The following is a 16,928-nucleotide window of genomic DNA, read 5'->3' on the forward strand; positions in this document are numbered from 1 at the left end:
CTACAATGATACTATAAACCCTTTATTGTGTTTGGAATCCCACTATTTTCATAACATTAGTAAACCACACGAAGAATAGGTCTGACAACGTAGAACGCCTGGGATCAAAGACATAATATAGTCATAAGTCGCACGTGGCAGCCATATATAACATGTCATAAGATAAGGATCAGTACAAATCCCACCAAATGCAAGATATCGCCATCCCTTCGCGGGGTGAATCCTTTTACTGTGCACAACACTAACAATATCTATTCGATTTCCACGCCGCTCTCCATAGACTTCCAAGAGCTTGTGAACCAATTGACTTTTCTCAAAACAAATCCGTGAATCGCCTAAACACCGTAATTCAAGACTAAAACGATTAAAACTACTGTAGTGGTGAACTAACGGAAAATGGCGTAATTGACAAACCAAACGAACACATTCCACGTATAGTGATAAAATCATAAAACGCAACATTGGCTCACACATGTTACATCAAACGTCGTTGTTCTGCTGACCTCGTACTACGTGACTGAAGACTTCCATATGGTGAATCATATACAGAGCGACGTTAACGTCAGTGCTGCTGACTATTCAGCTTGGTCAGTAACTTGTAGAATGTGGACAGGATGTGTGGTTGATAACATACATACATTCCTCAAACTGACTACTGTGGTACTGTACAATCTACACCTACACGTGGTAGGCCTACTCTAGACTCTAGAGGACCTTAACGATGACTCGTATAGAAGAAGCTAGTCCTGTATGTGTCATCGTTTCGAGTATACGCACAAATTACTGAAACGACTATGCCAAAATTGAACACAAAAGATCGAACACGAATTAAACCTGAACACTGGTCCGTTCTTAAACATATTTGCGTGTTACGATTCGTAGACATCTAGAGTTTCCAAGAGGAACTTCTGGAAGTAAACACTGATTGGTCTCCATCACAACAACAAGATAAGCCGTATTGTTTACTTTTGCACTGTAATATTTACTTTGTTTGAATCTTGACCAAATTCATTAGTTTCACTCTTTTATCTTTTGTTTCTACATTAATCAGTGAGTGAATGATTGTGTTTTCACGTTAAATTAAAAATGTCATGCAATACAATACGGCACCCTTCGATAAATTAGGGTAAAAAGATATACCTTATTTTGAGTTATTTCAACGTCTTACAATAGAATCAAATTTAGCAGTGTACTAATGTTCACGTAAAGTATCTTATTTTGCCACTTATTATATGAACTGACAACTTCGGTGTGGGAGTTCCATCACGCGTGCAGCGGACGCAGTCATAAATCGTTCACGTAATATTGGTCCTCCGGGCCGGATCCACGGTGACCGGAACTATGACCAGCGTTTATCTCAAGATCGACCGGAACCGCACTGTTTGACTTTGGTATTGCAGGTGAACGTTGTGAATGGCGCGATTGTACAATGAATGACACACACGCCACATGCGGAGGAAGCGGATGCGCTGCTGCTCCAAATATGGAAACTGGTTGTTAAACAATTGACGGGGTTTATGTGGTGGTTATGGACGAAAAACTCCGGAACATTACACGTGTTATGTGACTTTGATTAAACAAGTGGCGAGTGATAGGGGTCGGTTGTACGTGGGATCTTGAGGCGAGAATACACAGGGCGAGTTTACAAGCCTTAAAGTACGAAAAAATAAATTAAGCCAGTGTTGATCGATTCACCGACATCAAGACTTAATCCTACTTTACGGTTGAGCACAAGTAACTAAGTATACTTGATTAGTATTACTATTTAGTTCCATCAAAATCCAGCGTGTGAAGTCGCCACCAGAGTAGACTTGTTTTTAATTGCAGTTGCAAGACAGATAGCGGTAAATATATAAACTTCAAAAACACTCCACACAGTAAAATATCAAAAGTAATTTCCAACTAAATAGAAATAGACATTTTCCGGGAAGAAAAAAAAAACATAACTACATTTACACTGACGATGCTCCGTTCTCCAACGTACTGAGGGAAATTTCACCTGATCCCCAACAAACATAGATTCTACGAGGGAAAGTTCCAATAAGTTTCGTCCAACATGGCCACTGACAGGTGCAGTGTACAGTGTACTACGATACTGCATCTGCAGTTGCACACTGCAGTATCAACCACGCACGTATTGATCGTTTACGTCAGTCCCTGACACGCACAACACGGCCGACACGCCCCCTCCCTCTCTCCCTCACACCCCTGTGGTGCCGTGTGGTTCGTGTCTCGCAGTCGCAGTCGGGATCCGGTTAATTTACTCCGCTTCGTACACAGTCTAATTATAATCGGCACTTCCAGGAACAGTCTTCTAGACATTCGAAGGGAGACGGGCATTCGGTATCAGGGTTGAAATTGACCTGAGTTTTCCTTACCTGCTTTGCCGAATCTGGACAGTAAGTCCCAGGCTAATAGTAGGACTGATTGTCCAGCGTTATCTGGGCTGGTTGTCAAACTCTTGAAAAACAGGTAAAACTTCGTAGAGCGTTAAATAACTTAGTTGCGTTGTAATTTCGCTTGATTTGTTATTTTAAGATGGATAAGGCAAAAGTGTACGAGACGTAATGAGACCATCTCTAAATCACAAAAAATTCTTAAAATATGTTTTAAATCTAAGTTGAGGTTGTGATATCAACGTAAAGCATGCTGATTTTTGGTACTGGCCTCACAACCCGGTTTCAACTGTAGGACAATCTGTCCCCAGTATTAGTGTCTGATTGTCCTAGAACCACGTCCGAGTTTTCTACCCTCTGATGTGTGAACACCCAGGTGGTGCCTGTCCTCGGTCACCTGATTGACATGCGGACATCGTGACACCGTGGCAATGGCCGATGGTTACATAAACTGACACTGGCCACCCGCCATCTATATAGCCACGCGTCCTCCCATCCATGCTGAAGTATAATAAAACATCATTTATTGTGTGGTAGTAAACCCTAACTACATAGCTTACACATTGACTGCATTAGTATCAACTGTAAATAATCAATTTCTTCACATAGATTCAAGTGCAATAGATTTGCCCATCTGTGACACGGATGTTCTACAAAACGGAGAGAATAATTATAAGTGTTCTATGATAACAAACAAGAGTCTGGTTATGATTTTACTTACAAAATCAAACCGTCATGAAATAAAAGCGTACAAGTGTGCACGATTCAAGAGAACAATGTACAGCTCGATTAGTCGAGCTTAAGACTAGACATTCCAAACCCTGTGAAAATAAGAAACATGTTAAGCAAAGCATTTCAGTTTTACCTTAATTAACTTTGCTCCTACCCTAGACAAGCCATTGATGTACTTAATGCATACTGTAACATATATTTAGCCAAAAGCCATAACCCTATTTGCTGATCTCCTGATTCCAAGCCAGATTAATGTGATGGTATTCCCATTGCGGATCACAATATGTTTGACATAACAAACCGGTGGGCTTCCCTCGTACTAGAAACCAAGTCGTCGTAGTTTGTACCAACATAACTAAGAGGCGACAATTTAAGGTAACATTCCAAACACCAAAGGAAGAGAGTAAGGTTTGATGAATCCACAACTGAACTTAGTTATATTTCAGTATACAGTACAGTGTAGCCTAACAATGCTGAAGGGTCTGAAGGCTTCACGATTGAAAGACAGAAAAGACGAATTGGTCTCAACTCACGACGATGTACCGTTACAGATTGCCTAACGTCACTAGACAATGCATTCTAGCGGCTAGCGGTGCATAGACAGTGAGTGAAGCGCATTATGCAAATGTCTGCTATAGACACTAGACACTATAGCGACGCGCTTGCGAGCCAGTTGGTGCTCAAAACTAAAAAAATTAAAAATCTACCGACTTATTATTTTAAATAAGTTCAACACTAGATTGAAAGTAATATCGCTCCTACTCCATTTCATCTAATAACAGCTATTGTCTTCCTTAAATATGTTCTTTTTTAAGAGAAGGTATTAGTCAAAATGCTGAAAGAAATTAATCTTTACTTGAAGAATAGTTTAACTTACTCTTGTTTTACTCACAGACACGTTCAACAAACTTCTTCTATCTCACCTGGAACAAATTAACACAGGTTAGTATAAATGGCAGATTTTAAAATTTAAAATGTATATACAGTGCCAATACCGATAGTAATGTAATCACAGTTTTTCTCCAAGTACTTCGTAATATCCACTCACAAATCTTTTAAAAGATAACCTCCAAAGAGGAGAAATTCTCACGTAGCTATTCTTAACTCTTAATAAGACACGTACAACTAATCGACTTGTACGCCAACCATTACGAAACACTCAAAAGCAAAGTAAAACACACATTTCACATCTTACAACACTTAGCACATATTTCCTCAGCTGATTGAGATGCTACGAAGGTGTAGCCGAAACAACAGACCCATTGAGCTTGTCGGCAAAGTGGCCACACAGGTATTTAGCTCAAGGTGTAGGTTTGATTCGTGCGACAAGTGCGTACACGTACAGGGTGCGCTTGTTGCCAAACAGACTTAAAATAACATTGGCACGTACGCACACACACACATGTTGTAAAGGTCTGTTTACCACCACGACCATCTTGTGGTGTATTAATTAACGGTGTGTGTTCAGTTAAGTACGAAGGTAAACTACCAAGTTATAAGAACTACACTATAGAAATCAGTGTAAAGTATCATGTAGGATAAGCCAACGTCAGGAGTCTAATATTAGATTGCAATGTAAAGGGGACGCTTTAACTTCATTCTTACTGTTTGGATAAATCGAAAATGGTACTCGTAACGTACCACATAAGTACATACCACACGTTAACCTTGTTACTGATACAATCAGTTGGTTCATCATCAAAGAAAATTTTACAAGTTAAATGGTCAAGTACAACTGCTTCCTGTTCCAATCTATCTAAAAAACTACTAAAAGTTTCAACACCAAACCGACAACAATTTATGTGTCAGCAGAATATAATTTGACTGATAATTCGTAAACCATCATATTGAACCATCATTGAAGCCAAACATCATGTTTTTTTCCCGATGATACGTCGGTAAAAAAAATGTAATGGATAATTCTTTATTGACAATTATATACAATCAACCTTGACACGGTTAAGCACACCATGTACCGGAAACGATGAGCGTCTACATCGTACACATTCATCTTGGAAATCCTTAAGAGACTTTGGTATACGAGTTTTTCTTTTAAATATTTTTTTCTGTATTTTAACTTGTTTTATTGATTGTGACCCCAATATTTATTGAAACCCTGAATACTATAATGACTAGAATGTAATGTATAGGTTCTAAATTACACAAAAACCTTCTACCTTAAAATTTATTAAGGAGTTTTATTTGTAACCAGATAGAGTACACTCCATTGCAATTTCTGTATATTTACACCTATCATTCGGGGTTGGAGTTGGATACATCTAAACCTAAGAAACCAATGTTGAAGGCCTCTTGAGGTAAGGTATTTTTTTCTCTGAGAGGGAGGAGCGAGCTGGTCTAGAGGTAGAGCATGGGACTTAGGTCCTTGAGGTCCCGGGTTCAAATCCCACCAATCATCAATACCTTTTAAATTAAGTGATGAAACACCTTACTTAGACTGAAGTAATGTTAAAATAATCCCGGGCTATATCCTACCATCCTAGGATAAAAAAGAAAGTTTGTCTTCTACTTTATTAGCAACCTTTGCACGATTCCCCTAATCCAACAGCGAATGTATAACGAATCACGAGTTATAAATCCATTATAAACTTAGCCAAAAAGTAAAATTTCTTTGCTGTCTTTTACTTTCTTTAAATTGCAAAAAAAAAAAAAAACATATTATACTGACTGTTGATATATGTATATAGTGAAGTCCATGTTTAGAGGTATTACTCTTTGGTCTTTGTGTATTCTCTTTTAAGTGTATTTGATTTCCGATTCAGAATAAAAGATGTCGGCTCATTAACTGCAGCCTAAATGTATTTCTGTCGATGTTAATTACAATTTATAATAAATAGTATTGGAACTTCAATTGTGTTTTTATTTAAAACATGAAACATGGTGTCTTATAAGTGGGATACAAATAAATTCAAGTGCGTGAGTAATAAATTAACATAAAAATGTGTTATAACAATGAGTGAGTCGGAAGATGAAAACGTGCTTCAACAAAGTGAACAAAGGACTGTGTCTATAAAAACTGAAAATTTCACAATGGTTCCATGCAATCTTCAGAATTTTAATTTCGAGGGCAATTTATCCGAAAATTGGAAGCACTGGTATCAGAAATTTGAGATTTATCTCTTGGCTTCTAACCTAAATTCTGAAAATGACGCTAGGAAGGTTGCTCTACTACTACATAATTTGGGTGACAAATGCATAGACATTTTCAATTCGTTCAACCTCTCATCCGAAGATGCAAAAAAGTATGACGTGGTGGTAAGTAAATTTGAAAACCATTTCTCGCCTAAGAAAAACCTCACGGTTCTGAGACATAAATTTCTAAATAGGAAACAGCTGCCATCTGAATCCATCGATAGTTTCTATACAGACTTAGTTAACTTGAGCCTCGCTTGTGAATTTGACTCTGTCCGCGAAAGTCTTGTTTGCGATGTCTTAATATCAGGGCTTAACTCTCAAAACCAGAATGTCAGGGAACGATTATTGAGAGAGCCGGAGATTAACTTGGAGAAGACTTTAGCAATCTGTAAAGCTGCTGAACTGTCTAAACAACACATCAGAGAACTTGAAGCAGAACATAATGTCCATACAGTAAACGTCCATAAGCAACGAGAGAGGGGTTACCAACAACCACAAACGTTCAGACAGAAACAGGTTCATCAGGACCAACGGAACAAATTTCATCCACCGTCACAGCAGAAATCAACTGGGACAGGTAGGCCTAACAAAAGTACAAGTGCTAAGAAGTTTATTTCAAACTGCCGTAATTGTGGGAAAAATCACGGTATTAACAAGTGCTCTGCGTATGGCTTAGTGTGCTATAAGTGCGGTAAAAACAACCACTTTGCCAGTGTATGCAAATCAGCCAAAAAGGTTTGTGAAGTAGGCCTAAGTTTAGATTCTAATTCGAGAGATGTAAGGCAAGGTAGGCAAGACAGTTCTTCTAAAAGTACTTGTGCACAAGAATATTTTTCAATTGATACGGTATCGCTCACGTCTGAATCTATATCTAATTACGTGATTGACAAAAACTTTTTATTCAGTAATATATGTTCAGTTAATGATTCTGTTCCTAAAAATTACATGTGTAAATCCAGGGCTAATGAATGGCTAGAGAATTTGAACATAAGGGAACACACAATATCATTTAAAATAGATACAGGTGCTCAGACAAATATCATCCCAATTGATTTGTTTAATAGGCTAGGCCTATCAAAGGCATTAATACGCACCTCAAATATAAATCTTAGTACACTAACTGGTGAAAAAATACCGGTACTAGGTATTGTAGATTTAGATTGCTCTTTCAACAGGAAAATGTTCTGTATTACTTTTGTAATAGTTGATGTGAAATGTTCGCCAATTTTAGGCTTAAATTCTTGTCGCGTGTTAGGTCTTATAGCAGCCTACAATGGTCAGGTATTGTCTGATGTTAAGAACCAAAGTGTAAATAATATTGCTCTAGGTCAAAATATGCATAGGCCTAATGAAAGTGTACATTCTGTTAGTAGCATTTTGAATGAATACAGCTCACTTTTTGATGGTAGTATTGGTAACATTCCTACAACAGTTCATTTATCATTAAGTGAAGATGCTAAGCCTATTATTGAACCATGTCGTAGAGTACCATTCGCTTTGTTAAATCCTTTGAAAAATGAACTTGAATTAATGGAAGCTAATGGAATTATTGTAAAAGAAAATGAACCTACAGAATGGGTTCACAGTTTAGTTTTGATAAACAAAAAAAATTCTGGACTAAAGGTAGTATTAGATCCAAGAAACCTGAATAAGTATATACAAAGAACACACTGTCAAATGCCAACTATAGATGAAGTGTCATCAAAGTTTAATAATTGTAAGATATTTTCAACTCTTGATGCAAGCAGTGCATTTTGGATGCTTAAGTTGGATAATATTAGTAGCAAGTTGTGTACGTTTAATACACCTTTTGGTAGATATAGATACCTTCGTTTGCCATATGGTATCTCAAGTGCACCGGATATATTTCATTCTACTGTATCTCAAATATTTGAAGGTATTGATGGTGTAGTCACCTACATAGATGACATTTGCATAGGTGCTCCTGATAAACAAACACATGATTTAAGATTAAAGGAAGTATTAAAAAGAGCTAAGGATTTTAATATTAAGTTTAACTCTAGGAAATGTAAATTTGCTGAGAGTGAAGTTTTGTTTTTGGGTCATCGGTTTACTGAGTATGGTTTGACTCCGGATCCTTCTAAGCTTAAAGCTGTACAGGAGATGCCAATACCTAAAGATCGTAAAGACTTGGAAAGATTTTTAGGAGTTACCAATTACTTATCAAAGTTTATTCCAAATTATTCGACTGTAACATCTCCTTTGCGAGTTCTTTCACATAAAGATGTTTTATTTCAATGGAATGCCGAACAACAAAATGCATTTTTGACTTTAAAGTCTTTGTTAGTATCTCCTCCTGTTTTATCATATTATGACCCAAGTAAGCCAATAACATTGTCTGTAGATTGTTCCTCAACTGGTTTAGGTGCTGTATTGTTATGTGGTGATAATCCAATTGCGTATGCGTCTAGAGCGCTCACTAAGACTCAGTCAAATTATTGTCAGATAGAACGAGAAATGCTAGCCATAGTTTTTGGTTGCACTAGATTTCACCAATTTATTTTCTCTAGGAAAGTAACTGTTGAAACTGATCACAAACCCTTAGAATGTTTGTTTAGGAAGCCCATTACTGCTGCTCCTTTAAGATTACAGCGAATGATGCTAAAAGTTCAACGCTATGACTTAATTGTTGTATACAAGCCAGGTAAATTGATGTATATAGCTGATACACTGTCACGTGCAGCACTTCCAGTAGAAGGTAAAGAAGATATTGATGTTTTAGATGAGGACATCATTTGTGAGGTAAATATGTTAAAATCTTATCTTCCCGTGTCTGAAAGTAAACTAAACCTGCTAAGAGAAAAAACCAGTTCAGATGAATGTCTAGGTATTTTAAAGATGTATATATCTAAAGGTTGGCCTCAAAAGCCTGAAGTCAGTAATATGGTTTTACCATTTTGGAGTATTAAACATGATCTTCATGTTGTAGATGATCTTGTTTTCAAAAATCAATCTATTGTTGTACCTAGTTCACTTCATAAAATGATGCTTGAAAGTTTGCATTGTGGCCATGTAGGAAAACAAACATGTGAGATTAGGGCACGCAATTTATTGTATTGGCCCACCTTACATAAAGACATTGAAAGTTTTGTAAATAAATGTAGTGTTTGTGCTAAGTTTAAGCCTATGAATGCAAAAGAACCGTTGTTGTTTCATGATGTACCAGATTTGCCTTGGCATAAAGTGTCAGGTGACATTTTTGAGTTTGATAACCAATATTTTCTTGTACTAATGGACTATTATTCTAAATATATTGAGTTAGTATCTTTGTCAGACATTACTTCAAAAACTGTAATCGAGAAATGCAAATCAATATTTGCTCGCCATGGAATTCCTGTTACTTTAGTAGTTGATTCAGGAAGTCAATTCACTTCTAACGCTTTTCACGAGTTTTCTGTGTTGTACGATTTTAAGCTAGTGGTAGTTAGTCCAAAACACTCTCAATCTAATGGTCAAGCTGAGTCAGGTGTCAAAATAGCGAAAAACTTACTGAAGAAAACAAAAGAATCTAAGTCTGATGTGTATCTTGCATTGTTAAGTTATCGTAACACTAGTAAACAATATCAACCTTCACCAGCAGAGTTAATGTTTAGTAGAAAACTCAATGGCCTATTGCCACTGTCTAAAAGTAGTTTGCAGCCTAAAGTAACAAAACCTAACAAAATTTTGTCAGACAAGAGAAAAGATTGTATTAAAAAGTACTATGATAGAAATAGCAAAGAGTTACCCTCTTTAAATGTAGGAGACAAAGTGTATTTTAAGAAAACTGTTGATTCACCTTGGACATCAGGAAAAGTAGTAGAAAAAAATAGAATCCCCAGATCCTATGTTTTGTCTGATGAGAAAGATAAAATGTTTGTAAGAAATAGGAAGATGATTAGGCCAGATTTGTCTAATGATACAGGTAATGAAACCATAATGCCTGAAACAAGTCCTAAGTCAGATTCACAAATCAGTTTGTCAGGTACTAATGGTAATAGCATTATTTCTCCGCAAAGTAGTCCAGTGTTGTTTCAAAGACCAGTAGGCCTAACTCCTAGAATTTCATCAGAAGAACAAATTGTTAAAAGTTTCGATGGTTGTGTAAGCCGAAATGGTAGATTGATAAGAAATCCAAAGCGGTTGTCTTATGATTAGGTTTTGGTGTATATTTTGTTAGACTTGAAAGGAAAATGTAAAAGTTGTATTTTGGAAAGTTAAAATTTTCAATTTTGTAAAAGAGAGGGGATGTTGATATATGTATATAGTGAAGTCCATGTTTAGAGGTATTACTCTTTGGTCTTTGTGTATTCTCTTTTAAGTGTATTTGATTTCCGATTCAGAATAAAAGATGTCGGCTCATTAACTGCAGCCTAAATGTATTTCTGTCGATGTTAATTACAATTTATAATAAATAGTATTGGAACTTCAATTGTGTTTTTATTTAAAACATGAAACACTGACTACATTGTATTTATTTTTGTTAATTGCAGGTTTCAAGTTTCACATATTTTTCTTCCAGTATTATCCGTTTACTTAGAGTTGCAGGTTTTTTCCCCTTCGAAGATTCTCTTTTCAGTCACTCTTTCAGGGTTTAACAGTTAGCTCTTATATGATGTTTCCTTGCTTGCTCCTTGAGAGGTGTAGGTATTCCTTAATAAAATTCTTGTTTCATTTACTAGTTGAAGTTTATAAAGATAGCCTTTAAATGAGTATTCTTTGCTGTGTCTTCAGGAGTACAAATTTTCCTTACGAGTATCCTTTTTGTCACTCTTTGAGATTGAAAACTTTAAGTTGTTTATCGAAGTAGATTCTTCTTTGCCTTTTAAAGCTATTCAAGCTGTGGTATTCTTGTTCTGTACGCAAGTTTGAAAAAACACTTACCCAAGAGTTGACGGTGTCTTTTCCAACGAATCAAAAACAGGTAGTTTAAGGCAGGGTAAAAGTGATGCACAACTTCAAGGGAAAGGCGGCTACGTCCATAACTAGAGAACCATAATAGTGAAAAAACGCAAAAGCTCTAAATAACATGTACGTTAGGTTCATGATTAATACAAATTGAAGTACAATTTTAATCACCATGGTTATTTATATTATTGTTGTATGAGTTACAGATAATATAATATGACTACAAAAGTAAAATACTGATCTTTCTTTCTTGAAATGTGATGAGGAAAATAGTTATTATTATTCATTATTAGGATAATAAAGCAGGGAAAAATTACGTTCGAATTAAACACTGAAACTAAATGTTTAATATTGATGATGATTACATAGTAGAACTAATTTCCCACCAACAACAGATACATTGTTTAGAGCTTCATAAAAGAGTTAAAATCCACAAGACATATCAACAGCAGGTCTTACTGAAGTTTGAATACGTAATTGAAAAATATCGTGTTGGAGAAAGAAAATCCTAGAAATTACTTTTGGTTCTTACTGACATAAACTGTGAAAGAATTAAGTAACATTATTCGTGCAGCAATTATTAATTTTTGTTCCACAAAATCTTGCAAAGATATGTTACAACTCACACATTGTGCAGGTAAGTTAAACTCAGTGCTGAGGAACCGTAAGTTAAATAATTCATGCAATGCGGGTAAACATCCCTTAATGTTACAGATTAAGCGTTGTTTGTAAACAACTACTGAACTTGTAAACTACGAATTTCTATGTTGATACAGAAGGAACAGAAACCGTTAAATCAAATCGAAACAGATGTGATTAACACCGTTGTGGACAAAACAAAGATCATTCTCGAATATGAACATCTTTGACATCCAACGAGCTTATGTCCTCCCACTATCCTACCAGAGACAACGAAGCTCGGAGCCAACGGGGCAATTAGCCGGCACCGGCACCAGGTATGCGACTTGTTCTCGATAAATAAAACTGCATCCGGAGCGAAAAACCGCATAACTCTGTGAGCGTGCGTTGGCGTTACGGCCTCAGATCAAGTGATACAGCGGGATGCGGGCTGTGTACATACTGATCGTAGCCGAGGCTTGGCGTTTGTATACGACAGCGACACTTCCTCCATTGGAACAACTTAAGATTTTAATCGTCGGGATTGAATTTACTGTTTTGTAGATTTTCCAACACTGTGAATCAGCTGAGGGAGTTTAAAATACAGTACATGTCAACTGTCCTTTATATGGAGGAAGCTAGTTAAAATTTAGCCTACTATGAAATAAAAGACAGTTATTTCACAAACGAAAGCCTACAAGGTCGCGGCATTTTAATATAAACAACACCATTGGCGAATGGCCGGATCGAAAACTTCAAAAACCAGTCCCTCGCTCTATACTTGACCAAAGTGCTAATACGTGTCTTATTAGTATTGCAACGAAAAAGAAAAGCGCAAGAGAACCCCCTAAAAACGACATTAGAGCTCTAAAACGTAACCAAACAAGAACGACAAGTAACAAGCAACAGATTGTTTAGTAGGAAGATAAGTTTACCTATAGCATCCAGGGTGAAAGGTAAAGAGTATAGTTATCGAATTATAATTTTTAGGTCCAATGTAACGACAATGATAAATACGGAAAATGTTATTACATTCAAAAGAACTGTACTGTACTTAGTCTCCGTTTCCTTTCCAAACATGCATTATTTTATTTCGTGTTATTTATGGGATGTCAGAGAAATTCGGCTCAATCACTGAACAATGCATCAGAACAATATTATTGTTGCAAAAAGATCAAGGTTACAAAAATATATCAAGGATATACTGTACTAAACCTATTATTTGAGAGTATGAACGCAGTCATAGGGAAGCTGTCCAAAATATTAAAATGTACCCCAATAGTTCATTTAGACAAAGCTTCAATCAGTGGGAGTAGTTGTAAGATTGCAACTAGTTTGTTTAACTCAACACCAGAATTTCGGACAACCGATTCGTCAAGTGCAGTTGAATTCCTAGAATCATCGAACGGAAATAGCGAAACTGGTTCGGGTTGAAAGGACGGAAAGGTACACCCTCGCCATTGAAGATGCCTGCTGAGCCACCGCGCCACCGTTCCACAGCCCGGGGCCATGGACTGCGTTATCCACTGGTCTACTTAGTTCTGCGCTAATTGCCTACGAGACATTTCTATGGCAAACAATACAGAGGTGAAACCAACTTTTCGCCTAACTCATTCCCAACTTCACGCCCACGACTGTCACGAACTTCGCTGAGTAAGCATTAGTACACCCTCGTACACCTAAATAATTATCTAATGTCAAATACCATGATGAGTATCAAAAGCTACAAAAATTGTATGATGCATGGATACGAAATAATAAATCAGAAAAAAAACATTTTGAAGTATTTCAAAGGTATATACAGGTATAATAATTTTATCGCTATCAGTTTTTTATAGGTAGCTTTTTTAAGCTTGATAGATATTAAAATTGTTTAACGGTTTTGTTCGAAAAAATTAATTAACAGATTGACAACATTTAAACACAAGGCAATATTCTGAAGTTGTCTACAAGTTATGGTTTAAACATTTTGATTAAAATATTTAAATCGTATGTGTTACAGACCGTATTACACGTGAGGTTGAATTAATGTGAGTTAATACCCAGTAAATAATTAATTGAAATAAATTCAAATGTTAAATATTAATTAACATGCAATAATACCTTCTTATAAATTAACATAACACCTGATTTATTATTCAAATTATCAGAGAACCCCTAATTCTAAAACCATACAAAATCACGTAAAAACAATACCTTTCAATATTTACAAACCTTATAAAATCCAACAGGAATATTTCACAATGCACACCACAAACGCGATCACGATTCACAATTTCAAACTGACCGCTCGGCTCACACTACAGTGCAACAATCAACTACCGACTGGCTAGTTTCCGGTCTAGCGAGTGTTCGTTATCAGTGGCGAAGACGACCGAACACATCCGAAGTTAACCGAACACTAACAGCTCGGTAAATGTTAGTTCTGGCTCTTATCACCGTGTACATGTAGAGATATCTGGATGTCCACTGGAATGACAGCAGCGTATCTAAATAAATCTGTCAATCTGAGATATATTTGTCCCCGAGGTAGGTTACAAAAACTAGGGGCTATTTAAAGTGCTTTGTTGTGTGGGGCGATACGACTTATCGCGTTTTTTTAATACTAATAATACTGTAAAGCGATTTTTTTTATACCAGTACAGTTTTAATCCTTATTCTAAATCTTTAGATCCTTTGATAAACAAAAACAATTGCTTTTTAACAACACAAAATTGAAACCCAGTTTGGAAAAGTTTGTTTTATAATCTTTTTGTTCCTTATAATTCCTCACATTTGACACAAAAAAAACCTCAATTGTTGGCTTCAGTGGTGATACGACTATAGTCTTCAGCTTGCTAAATATATTAATGAGTGTCGATAACAGAGTGGTTCTTATATGTTCCTGATGTTTGATTCACACCACAGAATAAAAAGTAAATATTATTTTGTCTACTCTTTATTCTGTGTTCACAAAAAAATACACGGAGTCAAAGACAAGTCGAGAAGAATGTTTGTAACTAGTTTTTCTAAGGTAAATTCCTAGAGATTGATTCATTTAATTCACACAAAACGATTTCAAGTACCTAGAATAGAAAAAATGCTTAGACGAGTGTGGTGATTAATGTTATACAATGTCGAGGCTAGGCTGTAATAATATGGCGAAGATATATATTTTACAATGCACAATCTTAGCATACAATAATTCACTAAGTTAATTCAGGGGTATCCAGCGTCTCAAAAATCAAATTAGAGGACAATTCAAGATGTTCCAGGACAAAACTTAACGCTTAAAAACAAGCACAACTTACTTATTAATGCCATCTGTCACGGGTTTTTATTTTAAAAGTCAATATTGAGGCTGTAAATTAAAGTCTGTGTTTTGTAAGATTAAAAGGATTATTTAAACACCTATCTGTGATATTTATGCTTCGACGGAGCATAAGAGTTAAGACGTGAAAGATGATTTTAAGGTGAATTAGAACAATGAGTCAAACTCCTAACTATTGTAAAGATTATACTAGGAGATGCTAATGCCAAAGTTTGTAGAGAATATGGAAGGACTAAATGAGCGTGTTCTGACTTTTTGTACGACTGTTCTTGACAAGCTATAGAACCTAATAATCGTAGCTGCTAAACTCCACAACCCTTGTGAACAGTGGAAAAAGGCAAAACGATGTTCTGCAAGGTTAAAGTTTTATCAGATGTCAACAGTTGACTCATACAACAGGTATTTCAGATTACATATGGTAGCTAACTGGCACCATGAGCTCGATATGGAATTAAAATACTAATCAGTATATCAGCAGTGACATGACGTGTCCAATGTGATGAGTTGTAGTGTAACACAAACAGTAGTTATCGCTGAGTCTAGTAGTCTGACAATGACTCATCTACTTAAGTCACGTGGAACATGAGTAATCTATCATCCGCTGACACTGTCAAACCTCACTACTCACAACTCGCTACGGAGAACAATTGCACTTGTTAGCAACCACTACGTCTACAAATTAGCAGATCCTGCTTTTGTATACAGTCGGGTTAAAGAAAGAACAATAACTTCAGCAACACGTGTTGAAATTTCATGTAAAGAAATGATAGAGGCATGGCAACACAGATAAATTGAATGGAAACTAAATCATGTTCAGTCTGTTCTTAGTTCTTTATTTTTTCCAATCCTCTACCGATGCCCCTAATGTTATAAGAAAAAAATTATCTAGATTGGAAATGAACAATTTTGCGTACCGTATAAAAGTGTGGAAATGTGATCATTTCGATGCAATGGTAGGAAACTTTATTTGTGATCCTTATTCGCAATAATGTCACTCGTTACTTTTCACAGGGTTCAAGTTCTAATAGGATTATCACACGAGTGATTAATGTTGAATAAATTAAGAAAATAAGCATAATAATATTGCACGATATTATCATTATGAATATGCTCATTTATTTAAACTAGTGAACCTGTGCGGCTCAATGCCCCGCAAAAAACATATGAATTTAGAAAACAAATTCATCGCGTTAAATATATTGACTCGAAGTCGAAAATTAAATACAGTAATAATAGAAGGGAAGCAGTCCAGTCATTTTTAGCTGTATTCTTGTGCTGCAAATGCCAAAGATAACCGAAATTAGCATCTTTCCATTTTAAAAGGTAAGTTTGTTTCAGACGGGCAAATTTTTATCCTCGAAATCAAAATATGTCCCCACTCACTTGTTCCAGTTAGGACTTTACATTCTACTTTACATTGTTGTTAACCGTTCTGATCACATGAAGCCTTGTGAGGCCCTTTTTGATGTATTAATATCAATAAAACCACTGCCCCCTTTTATTAGTATAATCTGTGTCTTGGCAATCCACTGACCTCTATATTTAAAAACTCAGTTGGAATTTCTAGATGGGTGTCTCCGCCTTCGTCTGTTTTCGAGGACTCACTCTTCTTCCCCTTGGCATACTGACAATTAATTACCTAACTTGTCAAGTTCATGTAGTAATTCATTAATACTGTTAGTTTATATAGAAAATTAGATAGAAGTTACTTGGCTTGGTGCTTTCAAAACTGCTACAGTAACTCAAAATACACCCAAGTAAAAAAGAATCAAGTTATTGGTTAAAAAAAACTATGTTTGTGTAAAAACATT

At 36.0% G+C, this 16,928-nt stretch overlaps 1 protein-coding gene across 2 annotated transcripts in view; it reads right to left on the reverse strand.

The window, feature by feature from the left end:
* Positions 1–16,928, reverse strand: part of LOC128985449 (uncharacterized) — a 111,058-nt gene that overhangs the window by 69,264 nt on the left and 24,866 nt on the right. Inside the window, exon 1 of one of the 2 annotated variants that reach the window (XM_054404936.1) lies at positions 14,022–14,155. The exons of the other annotated variant lie outside the window; for it this stretch is intronic. The gene's annotated coding sequence lies outside the window, so the exon portion shown is untranslated. Of the gene's footprint in view, positions 1–14,021; positions 14,156–16,928 lie in introns of those variants that run through there. 2 annotated transcript variants of the gene reach the window in all.

The sequence above is a fragment of the Macrosteles quadrilineatus genome, unplaced genomic scaffold (genome assembly GCF_028750875.1).
Source record: "Macrosteles quadrilineatus isolate MER2022 unplaced genomic scaffold, UCM_ALF_1.0 Scaffold_2__2_contigs__length_208266976, whole genome shotgun sequence".
Classification (NCBI taxonomy): Eukaryota; Metazoa; Arthropoda; class Insecta; order Hemiptera; family Cicadellidae; genus Macrosteles; species Macrosteles quadrilineatus.